This window comes from Dendroctonus ponderosae, unplaced genomic scaffold, assembly GCF_020466585.1.
Source record: "Dendroctonus ponderosae isolate FM_Combo_2020 unplaced genomic scaffold, Dpon_F_20191213v2 Dpon_F_20191213_12, whole genome shotgun sequence".
Taxonomy (NCBI): Eukaryota; Metazoa; Arthropoda; class Insecta; order Coleoptera; family Curculionidae; genus Dendroctonus; species Dendroctonus ponderosae.
In genome coordinates, this window is record NW_026017316.1 from 1,432,500 (window position 1) to 1,443,975 (window position 11,476).

The 11,476-nt window shown below is 37.8% G+C and overlaps 1 protein-coding gene across 1 annotated transcript in view; it reads left to right on the forward strand.

The window, feature by feature from the left end:
• Window positions 1-2,608: 2,608 nt before the first annotated feature.
• The window catches only part of LOC125503135 (RING finger protein nhl-1-like), a gene marked incomplete at both ends in the record, with an annotated part of 25,698 nt that continues 16,830 nt past the window's right edge, over window positions 2,609-11,476 (forward strand). The window contains 1 exon segment of the mRNA XM_048663110.1: window positions 2,609-3,490.

Sequence of the window (11,476 nt, forward strand, 5' to 3'; positions counted from 1 at the left end):
TGTCACACGAATTCTGAATCCCTGTTTGACAAATGTCACTTTGACATTGTTTTGATGCCAGTGACAAGTGATCAATTTTTGACGCTTCCACTGTCAAAAATAATAAATTTTCCCGCAGAATTCAGGTCTCTTGCTTGACAAATGTCGCTTTGACATTTGTTTGATGCAAGTGAATTGTCAATTTTTGTCATTTTGTTGACAGCCAAATCAATCGACCACTCTGTCGCATCATTTTGACAGTTTTCGAAGCGAAAACGTGCGATTTTGACAGATTTTTTCTGACTTTGATTGATGAGACCCAGCAATTTGACACATTTATTTTGCATTCGAAAAGTGTACAAGTGACAGTTGAGACTTTTTGACAGATAGACAACTCTTTTTGACTGTTTACTAGTTTTTTTTGTAAAAGCCTCACAGTGACTTGACAAAATAATGTTTCCAAAAACTGTAGGAACAAGAGCAAAAAAATTGCTCAAAATGTTCATATTTTGACATTTCTCATTCGCCAAAAATTGCCGAGGAACCAAAAAATATATCGAAAATGTCATTGAAATAATCAGCAAAACGAAGCTGAAAAATTTCCAATTTTTTACAAAGTATGTTAGTCACAAAATGAATATAAAAGGCGGCGAATGTCACAATTTTGACTTTTTTCTGAGTCTCAAAATTGCCGCAGAAGAATAGTTTGGAGAAAATACGTCCCTGATATCAATTATTCGAACTGCTCTCGAGAGAAAGTTTTAAATCATCTGTCATTTTGGTATTTTCTGAATTTCTTAAATTTTTGCATTTGACTGAAAGGAAACAAAAACGTGCGATTTTGACAGATAGTTTTAAGTGACTGATTTATAAGTCCCAGCATTTTGACGCATTCACTTCGCTTTCGAAAAGTGTCAACATAACATTTGACAAATTTTGACAGGTCGCCCTCTTTTTGACTATTTACTGTATTTTTTAGGGAACAAATGCTAATTTTTGACACAATAATTATGTGAAACAACAAAAAAAAATGTTAAAATATTTACATTTTGACATTTTTCAATCGATAAAATTCCCCGAAATCAAAAAATATATGTGAAAAAAATAAACAGGAAAAACCGAAAATGCAAAAATGAAAATCGAAACCTGGCGGCAAAACTGCCAATTTTTGTTCCAAAAATCTTCAAAAATGTCAAAATTTTTACATTTTTCTAGGCTCATAATTGCCACACAAAAACAATTTTGACAAAACACTTTTCCGATGATTGACAGATGCGAGAGAGAGAGAGAGATACATTTTCAAATCATCTGTCATTTTGACGAATTTAACTCAAACTCAAAAACGAAGGAACATCCGAAAATTTCTCATTTGACCGAAAGGAAACGAACCCGTATCATATTGACAGACTTTTGATTGACTTCGACTGATGAAACCCAGTATTTTGACACATTTATCTTGCTTTCTAAGTGCCAAAATGACAGCTGACAAATATTGATAGGTTGTATTTATTTTTGACAGTTTATTGTGTTTTTTTAAACCTCGCTGATTTGCACATCGACATGACCGATTACCGACAGCTGCAAAAATGCTAATTTTTTACAAAATAATTATGTCAAAAGCCTAGAAGAAAAAGCAAAAGAAACCAAAAATTTTTTAATATTTTGACATTTTTCAATTGGAAAAATTTCCCTCTAACCAAAAAACTCTGTATTAAAAAATTTTGCAAAAGAAAACCGAATATCAAAAAAAAAAAAAGCCGCAAAAATGACAATTTTTGGTCCAAAAAAGTTTCAAATTTTTGACATTTACTTTGCACTCAAAATTGCCGCAGAGAAACAATTTTGAGAAAAACACTTTTCGGATGTTTGACAGGTGTCACTGATTCAATTCATCGGTCAGTTTGACATTATCGCTGAAACTCGAAGGCAAAGGAAAATCCGAAATATATTGGGAAAAAACCAAAAAAGTTTTCAAAAATGTCAACATTTTGACATTTTTCCAAGGCTCAAATATGCCCCAGAAAAGTAATTTTCACAAAGTGCAATTTCGATATATGACAGCTGTCACTTAATCGCGATTCACTTCAGTTATCTTCATTTCACTTCAGTTATCTGTCATTTTGACATTTTTACGCAAACCCAAAAACGCAGAAAAATATCGGATTCGAGTGGAACGAATGGACAACATGTGACTTTTGACAGATTTTAGAACTTTGACAGATTGATGAGACCCGGCATTTTGACACATTCAGTTCGCTTTCGAATAGTATCAAAATGATGCCTGACCAATTTTGGCAGGTAGACTAAGTTAGTAGTTTTCTTTTGAAAAAAACGTCACTGTTTCTGTTGACAAGAAGTTTGACATTATCGCTCCAACTCAAAAGCAAAGGAAAATCCGAAAAAGTTGGGAAAAGAGCAAAAAAAAATGTCAACATTTTGACATTTTTCGAAGGCTCAAAGTTGAGCCAGAAAAGTCATTTTGACATTGTCACTCAAACTGAAAAACAGCCGATTTGACTGGAACAAAACGACAACGTGTGACTTTGACAGACGTTTCTTGCAACCCCGATAACTGCCAAAATGACAGGTGACAAATTTTGACAGGGAGTGAACGCGTTTTAGCAGTTGGCTGGCTCCTTTGTGGCAAAACGTCACAGTGATTTGCACATTTGCCGCTTTTTGCGACAAACAATCTGGACCGATTAGCGGTGTTGTCATTGGCCTGGTGCCATCTGGCCCGGCTATTTTTAGGCGGTGGCGACGACTGACGGCAATTAGCCTCACTACTTCCGCCCAACTGGCCTCATTGGAGTTTTCGGCCGGGAAAAATGTGAAAAACGCCACTTTCCGGGTGGGTTTTCACCGATCTGCCACAGGCGTTTGACTGTGTTGGCCCTATTCGGAAAAAAATGCGATTGTTTGCAAGGAGCGCGCTATTTTTGGCCATCCAGTGCGCACTTGATCGGGTAAACACCAATGGAATGGTGGATTGTTTATTGTTTGTGCCAGTGGCGGCTCGTAGGGGGTTTTCTATGATTTTCTATGACTGGACGGCAGCCCACCTGATCTGGCCTGAAATCACCGCACGGGAATAAATGGAAATGGTATTTTCGGGAAAATCGAAAGAAAATAATCGCCCACGCGGATTTTGAGCACGAGGCTGCTGGCCAGTGGCGTGCGAGTGCGGCGGACAAACAAAGCCGGGCGCCTAAAATTAGATGATGAGGACAACAACATGTGCTGGCCCCCCCTACTGGGTGAGCGCCTACGGCACTGGCGGTCTGATTGTGCGATATTTTCGCTCATTCTCGAAAAACTAGAACGAACGAACCGATTTCAAAGACGCGGCGTCTAAATTAAGAGTCTTTCAAACGCGCGGACCTTCAGTTTAGGTGCCAAAGCGAACCACGAACACTCGAAAAGTTGCTTTTTTCGTGTCTTTTTGTGATGAAGTGTCGCCCAATTGGAGTTGATTTGCTTTGTACTGAACTGGAAAACAGTCGCTTATAAGGTGAGTGTTCGGGGGTAATTTGCGTGCCTCCACCCTTAAGGGTTGGGCAAGTTCTCCGGCCTGTCCAGCGTAGGCCCACTAGAGTGAACAGGGTTTTTTTTTGCAAGATTTGAGGGCTTAGATGCAAAACTAAGGGTGGAGTTGGTGTGGTGCGACAAAGCCAGTTGGAAAGAGTTAAATAATTTTCGAAAATTATCGTTTTTTTTTTAACTCACCTTTGAGAGAACGAAAACTGTACAAATTTTGGGATTTTTCAGTTTTTCGCATTGTCCAAATTTTGACGTTTTCCGATTTTTCGCATTGTCAATATTTTGACTTTTTCAGTTTTGCGCACTGTCAACATTGACGTTTTTCAATTTTTCGAATTGTCAAAATTTTGACTTTTTCAATTGTGCATTGGCAGAATTTTGACGTTTTTTGGAACTTATTTTAGGATTTTGCCCACACGTTCTCAACGAAATGATTTTGTCTAAAATTTACATTTATTATTATTTATTATTTAGATTTATCGATTTCTTTTACAGGATTACTTTTTTCTTTACAATTTTCAATTAACAAAAAGTGTCATAATTTTGGCGATTTAGGGGATTTGCTAGGACTTCTAGTCACACCTTGGTCCAAAGAGTTTTTTAAAAAGATTAAAATCGCGGAATTGCGGGAGACATTGGCAACGTGGCGAAAGACCGCAAAATCATTCGCGTTTTAAATGCCTCTAAAAGGGACAATTTCTAGTAATTTTTTATTTGCTTCAGCTTTTGCTTCAGCTAAGCTTTTAAACAGTTTCTCAAATTTCTTCCAAAATCTGTCAAAATCACACGTTTTCGTTTCGTTTGAGTCAAATGATACATGATTGGATTTTCGTTTTGAAGCTTCTGAGTTGCCAGAAAATGTCAAAATGACAGATAATTTGACGGTTTCTCACCGAGAACAGCCTTGAAACAGTTGACACCTGTCAAACAATGGAAATGTATTTTGTGAAAATCATTCTTCTAGGGCAATTTTGAGCCGAAGAAAAATGTCAACATTTTGACGTCTTTAGAAATATGTTTAGCCAAAAATTGGCCATTTTGGCAACTCTGTTTTGATTATTAGTTCAACTTTATTTTCTGATTTTCCGGGGCACAAACCGCAAATGTTAAAATATGTCAAACATTTTTGACAAAATAATTTCGTCTATTTGAGAAATTTCTTCATCTTTTCGTAATTTTTTCGAAAAACGAAACCTGCGAAAACTCCCTTTTTGACAGTTTCTTGTTTCCTTTCTCCGCAAATGCGGTCTGGAAGGTTTTCGCAGCATTTTTGATGAAAAATTGATTTGAGTTTTATGGCATTTTGACACAATTGTTTTGGAAAAAATTGACATTTTTGGCAACTAAAAGGTGTCGAGTTGTGAATTTTTTTTTCAAAAAACTGAACCTGTCAAAATGACATTTTTGAAAGCGTTTTCCTCGTTTTTTTCCCTAAATACCTGCTGGAAGGTAAAGAAGGATTTTCGTATTTTTGTGACGGAATTATTTTGTCAAAAAATGGCATTTTTTTAGTGTCGTTATGAATGACTAAAAAGTTTTGACATTTGTGATTTTTCCGTTTGTTTCATTTTAAAGTAAAACACTTTTTTAGCTTCTGAGACGATTTTGGGAGCATAAAAAATGCTATTTTTGCCGTTTTTTTTGTCGTACTCTTCCTTACATCTTAGTGCAAAAACGCTTTTCAAAAGATTTAAGTAGTGGAGATCTGGGAGACATTGGCAACATGGCTAGAGACTGTAAAATTATCGACGTTTTAAATGCGTCCAAAAGTCAGCCTTTCTGCCGTTTTTTCTAGTAATTTTTCCAATTTAACGAATGTTGGATACAAAATTTCTCGAATTTTTTCGAAAAACTAAACCTCTCAAAATAATATTTGATGTTAAAATGTTGCGCCAAATTAATGAAAAATCTGTCAAAATCACACGTTTTTGTTTTGTTTCAGTCAATTCAAACCTGATCGGATTTTCTTTTTGACGCTTTTCAGTTGCAATAAAATATCAAAATGACAGATGATTTGACGGTTTCGACCGCGAGCAGCTCTGAATCAGTTGACACCTGCCAAAGATCAAAAATTTATTTTGAAAAAATTGGTCTTGAGCAATTTTGAGTCTAAGGAAAATGTAAAAAATTGGCTTTTTTGGCAGCTTCGTTTTGATTATTAGTGCAACGATAGTTTTCGAAAATTTTTTTTTACTTCCAGGCAACGAATCAAAAATGTCAAAATAATGTCAAGAATTTCTGACAAAATGATTTCGTCTTTTTTCTACAGATTTTTCTGTTTGAGTCAAAGAGCGAATTGTCAACGAGAGGTTAGTCTTCAACTTTTCGTAATTTTTTCGAAAAACTAAATCTGTCAAAACGCTCTTCTTGACAGTTTCTTGTTTCCTTCTTCTGCAAATGCGTTCTAGAGGGTTTTCGCAACATTTTTGTTGAAAAATTGATTAGTTTTATGCCATTTTGACATAATTATTATGAAAAAGTTGGTTTGACCTCTGGATTTTTTCGAAAATTTTACATTTTATTTTTCGTTTCGAAAACGAAGCATCGGTTCGAAAAAGGTTACTCTTTAAAAATTCTTGGGCCGGTCGCGCGCTATCCACTGGAAGTTTATCCAACTGTCCAGCTTTCACAGTTTTTGGGAAAATAGCAAAAATGTGGTTTTTAAAAAAATGCAAATACCTCAACAACGAGACGAGCTGAAATAAACCTGGTCAGCCCAGTCGATAGACCGTCTCAAGCGCCATAAAACACTTGGTATTCATGTTTTCGCTAGAATCAATAATAAGCGGACAATTGCCAATTTTCTGAAATCAAGGAAAATTTTTGGGAAATTTTTCCTAAATTTTACCTATCAAACTTTGCTCAACTTTTGACATAGGAGGCCTCCAGTGGTCCAAAGCAATCTCTTACAATCAAAACACTGTTAATTTTGTCAAAAAAACATTTTCCTCAAGTATAGCGCTATGACGTCATGGAGATGGAGGTTAGATGGGAAAGTCCTACAGTTTGGGGAAAATTTAAACTTTTAGAGTGCCTATCTAATATATCGATAGTATATCGATAATGGACCCAACCACGTGCCAATGGAGCTTTTGGTTTGGCAGCTATAAAAAATTGAAAATTTCGTTTACATGGGCTCTTATGGGAATGAGATTTAGATTTGCCAATTTGAAACTGAAAACCTTGGAATAATGTCAAATTGTTTGACAGCTTGCCTAATATCGTTCAATAGAAGACATTGACATTGACGTAAACATTAGTCAAGATTTTCCTAAAAAAAAAATTTTCAAAAATGGTTTAAATTAGCATGGGCTTAAATGGGAAACTTTTTTCCTTTTTACTTGACCGACGCGATTTTGAGGAAAATCGATTCGTATTTGTCTCAGTACTTATTGGGGTGAATTTCAACGAATTCGACTGTTATTTGACGCTTTTATTCACCTTTGAAAATTTCCCCCCCGTAAGGGCCTGTACACAATTTTTCGTCTTCCGCCTGTAGCTCACAGAGGAAATTTTTTTCGAAACAACTTAAGTCGATTTGTTAAGTAACTTTTCCATATCTACCCGCCTGCCAAGGAATGTTTTAAAAAAATAGTAAAAAAAATTTTTGCCGAAAATTGAAGGGGGTCAGACCCTTTGGATTTTTTCGAAATTTCATATTTTATTTTTTTCCTCGAAAACGAAGCTTTCAATCGAAAAACGCTGTTCTTGGCAAAATCTTTGCCTGGTCGAGCACTATCTATGGGAAATTTGGCAACGTTCCAGCTTGCACCGGTTTCGAGAAAATCGCTAAAATATGGTTTTCACAAAACTGCAAATATCGCCACAATTAGACGATGGGGAATAACCGTAGTCACGTCACTAGATAGCCCGGGTCGAGCTGCACAAAAATGCAGATATTCGATTTTCCGCTAAGATCAATCGTAAGCGAGCAATGGCCGATTTCCCAAAATCAAGGAAATTTTCGGGGAAAATTTTCGAAATTTTCCCTAATTTTTCGCTGTCAAATTTTGACGAAATTTTGACATTGCAGGCCTCCATTGGTCCAAAGCAATCCATTACACGCAAAAAATTATAAATTTTTCGGAAAAAACCATCCTCAAGTATAGCACCATGACGTCATGGAGATGCAGGTTAGATGGAAAATTTCCACAGTTTGGGAAAAACTGAAATATTTCGGCTTTGAAAATGTCCTTGAAAATTGAACTACTTGAAAATAAACAGGGCCTGGAAACTGGCAGATTGGTACTTGAGGGTATCAGCCACTTTTCCGGGAAATTCGGGATTTTAGGCCCAATTTTGGGAAAACGCTTCAGAAAAGAGCACAAGCGAGTTGCAGCAAAACGTGCATTTTTCCCTGCAAACGCACTGGAACAAAAACATTGGAATCTCGAAGCCTTCGAGCCATTCAGCATTCAAGCCAACTTTAGCCATCGCTAGTTAAAAATATCAAGACGCGCGGCGTCCAAATTTAGAATCGCACGTCACAAAAGAACGACAAAATCGGCGTCCCGACGCTTATGACCAATCCAATGCGAATTCGTTCTCGCCATGAAAACTGATACTTTTTCCAACCCAGCGGCGTCCAAAACTATGCTGATATTAAAAATAATAATGATAATACAATCCAGCTGTAGCAAATTCCGAGGCTTGCGCCTTCTCAGTTAAAAATTCGCTGCTTGCAAACCAACGCACGCAGCGTCTTGAAACTTTCACCATCTTCAGGCTGCTGAAGGGTCTTCGCATGGGGAGAGTTTCATCAAAATTGCCTCATCGGGAATGCAGACGGTTGAGATCTGAAGAAACGCCGCACTCTAAATTGGCGTTTTGACTCAACTGCATCCTTTCGGTTAAAAATTCGCAACTTTTAAACCCAGCCGAGTGGCCACTTCAAACGTTCACCATCGTTAGCAGACACTCGGCGCAATATAATCGAAAAGTGTCATAAAAATTGGCAGAAATTTCGATTTTTCCCAGCTTAGCGCATTCCGGATTCAAAATGGAAGTTTTCGCAAAAGTGCGCTCCCCCATTTAAAAATTCATAACTTCTCGACCAACTTGCGTGGCACCTTGAGACTTTCAGCATCTCAAGACGACACTCGGCGCAAGATAACTGAGAATTTTTGTGAAAATCGGCCGCAATCTCGATTTTTCCGTGCTTATCGGATACCGGATTAAATATCGAAGTTTTAACCTAAATGCGCGCCCCCATTTAAAAATTTGCAACTTCTATACCAAATCGACTACCAGCTTCAGACTTTCACCACCTCTATACGGCAATTGGCTCAATATGCGCGTAAGGTTTGGTCAAAATCCCTCAAAATCTTGATTTTTGCCAGCATATCGCATACCGGACTCAAAATGGAAGTTTTACCCTAAGTGCCGTTCCCATTTCAAAATTCGCAACTTCTTCACTAACGGAACTGGGAACTTGAAACTTTCGCCATATTTAGACAAAAATGCATCTAAGTATGCTGAAAGTTTCATCAACCCAAACCAAAATCCAGATTTTTCCCAGCTCAGAACATATCGGATGCAAAATTTTTGCTAACTGCGCGCCCTGACTTAAAAATTTGCTACTTCCCAACTAAGCCGAGTGGCAACTTCAATCTTGCACAATCGCTAGAAGACACTCGGCGCAATATAGGGGAAAAGTTACATAAAAATCGGCCAAAATTTCGAATTTTCCCAGCTTAGCGCATTCGGGATTCAAAATAAAAGTTTTCGCAAAAGTGCGCTCCCACTTATAAAAATTCGTAACTTCTAGACCAACTCGCGTGGCGCATTGAGACTTTCACCACCTCAAGAAGACCCTTGGCGCAATACACTTGAAGATTTTTATCAAAATCCACCGGAATCTCGATTTTTCCCAGCTTATCATATACAGGATTCAAAATGGAAGTTTAATGATAAGTGCGCTTCCCATTGGAAAATTTGCAATTTTTCAACCAAGCCGAGTCATAACTTGAAAATTGCACCGTCGTTAGAAGACACTTGCCGCAAGATACGGGAAAAGTTTCAGAAAAATCGGCCAGAATTTCGAATTTTCCTAGCTTAGCGCATTCGGGATTCAAAATGGAAGTTTTTGGATAAGTGCGATCCCCCATATAAAAATTCGCAACTTCTAACCCAACTTTCGTATCAACCTCAGACTTTCAAAATCTGTAGACCACGCTTGGCGCAACATCTGTGCAAAGTTTCATGARAATCGGCGGAAATTTCGATTTTTCCCAGCTTAGCGCATTCSGGATTCAAAATGGAAGTTTTCGCAAAAGTGCGCTCGCACGTTCAAAAATTCGTAACTTCTAGACCAACTCGCGTGGCACATTGAAACTTTCACCACCTCAAGAAGGCCCTTGGCGCAATACACATAAACATTTTTGTCAAAATCGACAGGAACCTCGATTTTTCCCAGCTTATCATATACGGGATTCAAAATGGAAGTTTAAAGATAAGTGCGCTTCCCATTGGAAAATTTGCAATTTTTCAATCAAGCAGAGTCATAACTTGAAAATTGCACCGTCGTTAGAAGACACTTGCCGCAAAATACGGGAAAAGTTTCAGAAAAATCGGCCAGAATTTCGAATTTTCCCAGCTTAGCGCATTCGGGATTCAAAATGAAAGTTTTCGCAAAAGTGCGCTCCCACTTATAAAAATTCGTAACTTCTAGACCAACTCGCGTGGCGCATTGAGACTTTCACCTCCTCAAGGAGACCCTTGGCGCAATACACTTGAAGATTTTTATCAAAATCCACCGGAATCTCGATTTTTCCCGGCTTATCAGATAAAGGATTCAAAATTGAAGTTTACTGATAAGTGCGCTCCCATTGGAAAATTCGCAATTTTTAAATCAAGCCAAGTCGCAACTTCAATCTTGCATAATCATTAGAAGACACTTGGCGCAAGATACGGGAAAACTTTCATAAAACTTGTCCGAAATTTCGATTTTGCCCAGCTTAGCGCATTCCGGATTCAAAATCGAAGTTTTCGCATAAGTGCGCTCACTTGTTTAAAAATTCGTAACTCTTAGACCAATTTGCGTGGAACATTGAGACTTTCACCAACTCAATACGACACGTGGCACAATATAAATGAAAACTTTTGTCAAAATCGACCGGAATCTCGATTTTTCCCAACTTATCATATACAGGATTCAAAATGGAAGTTTAAGGGTAAGTGCGCTTTCCATTGGAAAATTTGCAATTTTTAAATCAAGCCGAGTGGCAACATGAAATTTTTACAATCGTTCGAACACGCTTGGCGCAATATACGGGAAAAGTTTCAAAAAAATCGGCCAAAATTTCGATTTTAGCCAGCTCAGCGCATTCCGGATTCAAAATGGAAGTTTTCGCATAAGTGCGCTCCCACGTTTAAAAATTCGTTACTTCTAGACCAACCCCCGTAGCGCAGTGAAACTTTCACCACCTCAAGTAGACCCTTGGCACAATAGACATAAATATTTTCGTCAAGATCAATCGCAATGTCGATTTTTCCCAGCTTTGCGCATTCCGGACTCAAATTGGAAGTTTTTGCATAAGTGTGCTTCGACGTTTAAAAATTCGTAACTTCTAGACCAACTCGCATGGCACATTGACACTTTCAGCACCTCAAGAACACCCTTGGCGCAATACACGTGAACATTTTCGTCAAAATCGACCGGAATCTCGATTTTTCCCAGCTTATCATATACAGGATTCAAAATGGAAGTTTAAGGGTAAGTGCGCTTTCCATTGGAAAATTCGCAACTTCTTCACTAACGGAAGTGGTAGCTTCAAACTGTCGCCACATTAAGACATAAACTGAGCCTAGGCATGCTGAAAGTTTCATCAACCCAAACCAAAATCCAGATTTTTCCCAGCTCAGAACATATCGGATGCAAAATGTTTGCTAACTGCGCGCCCTGACTTAAAAATTTGCCACTTCCCAACTAACCCCTCTACATACTTGAAACTTGCAC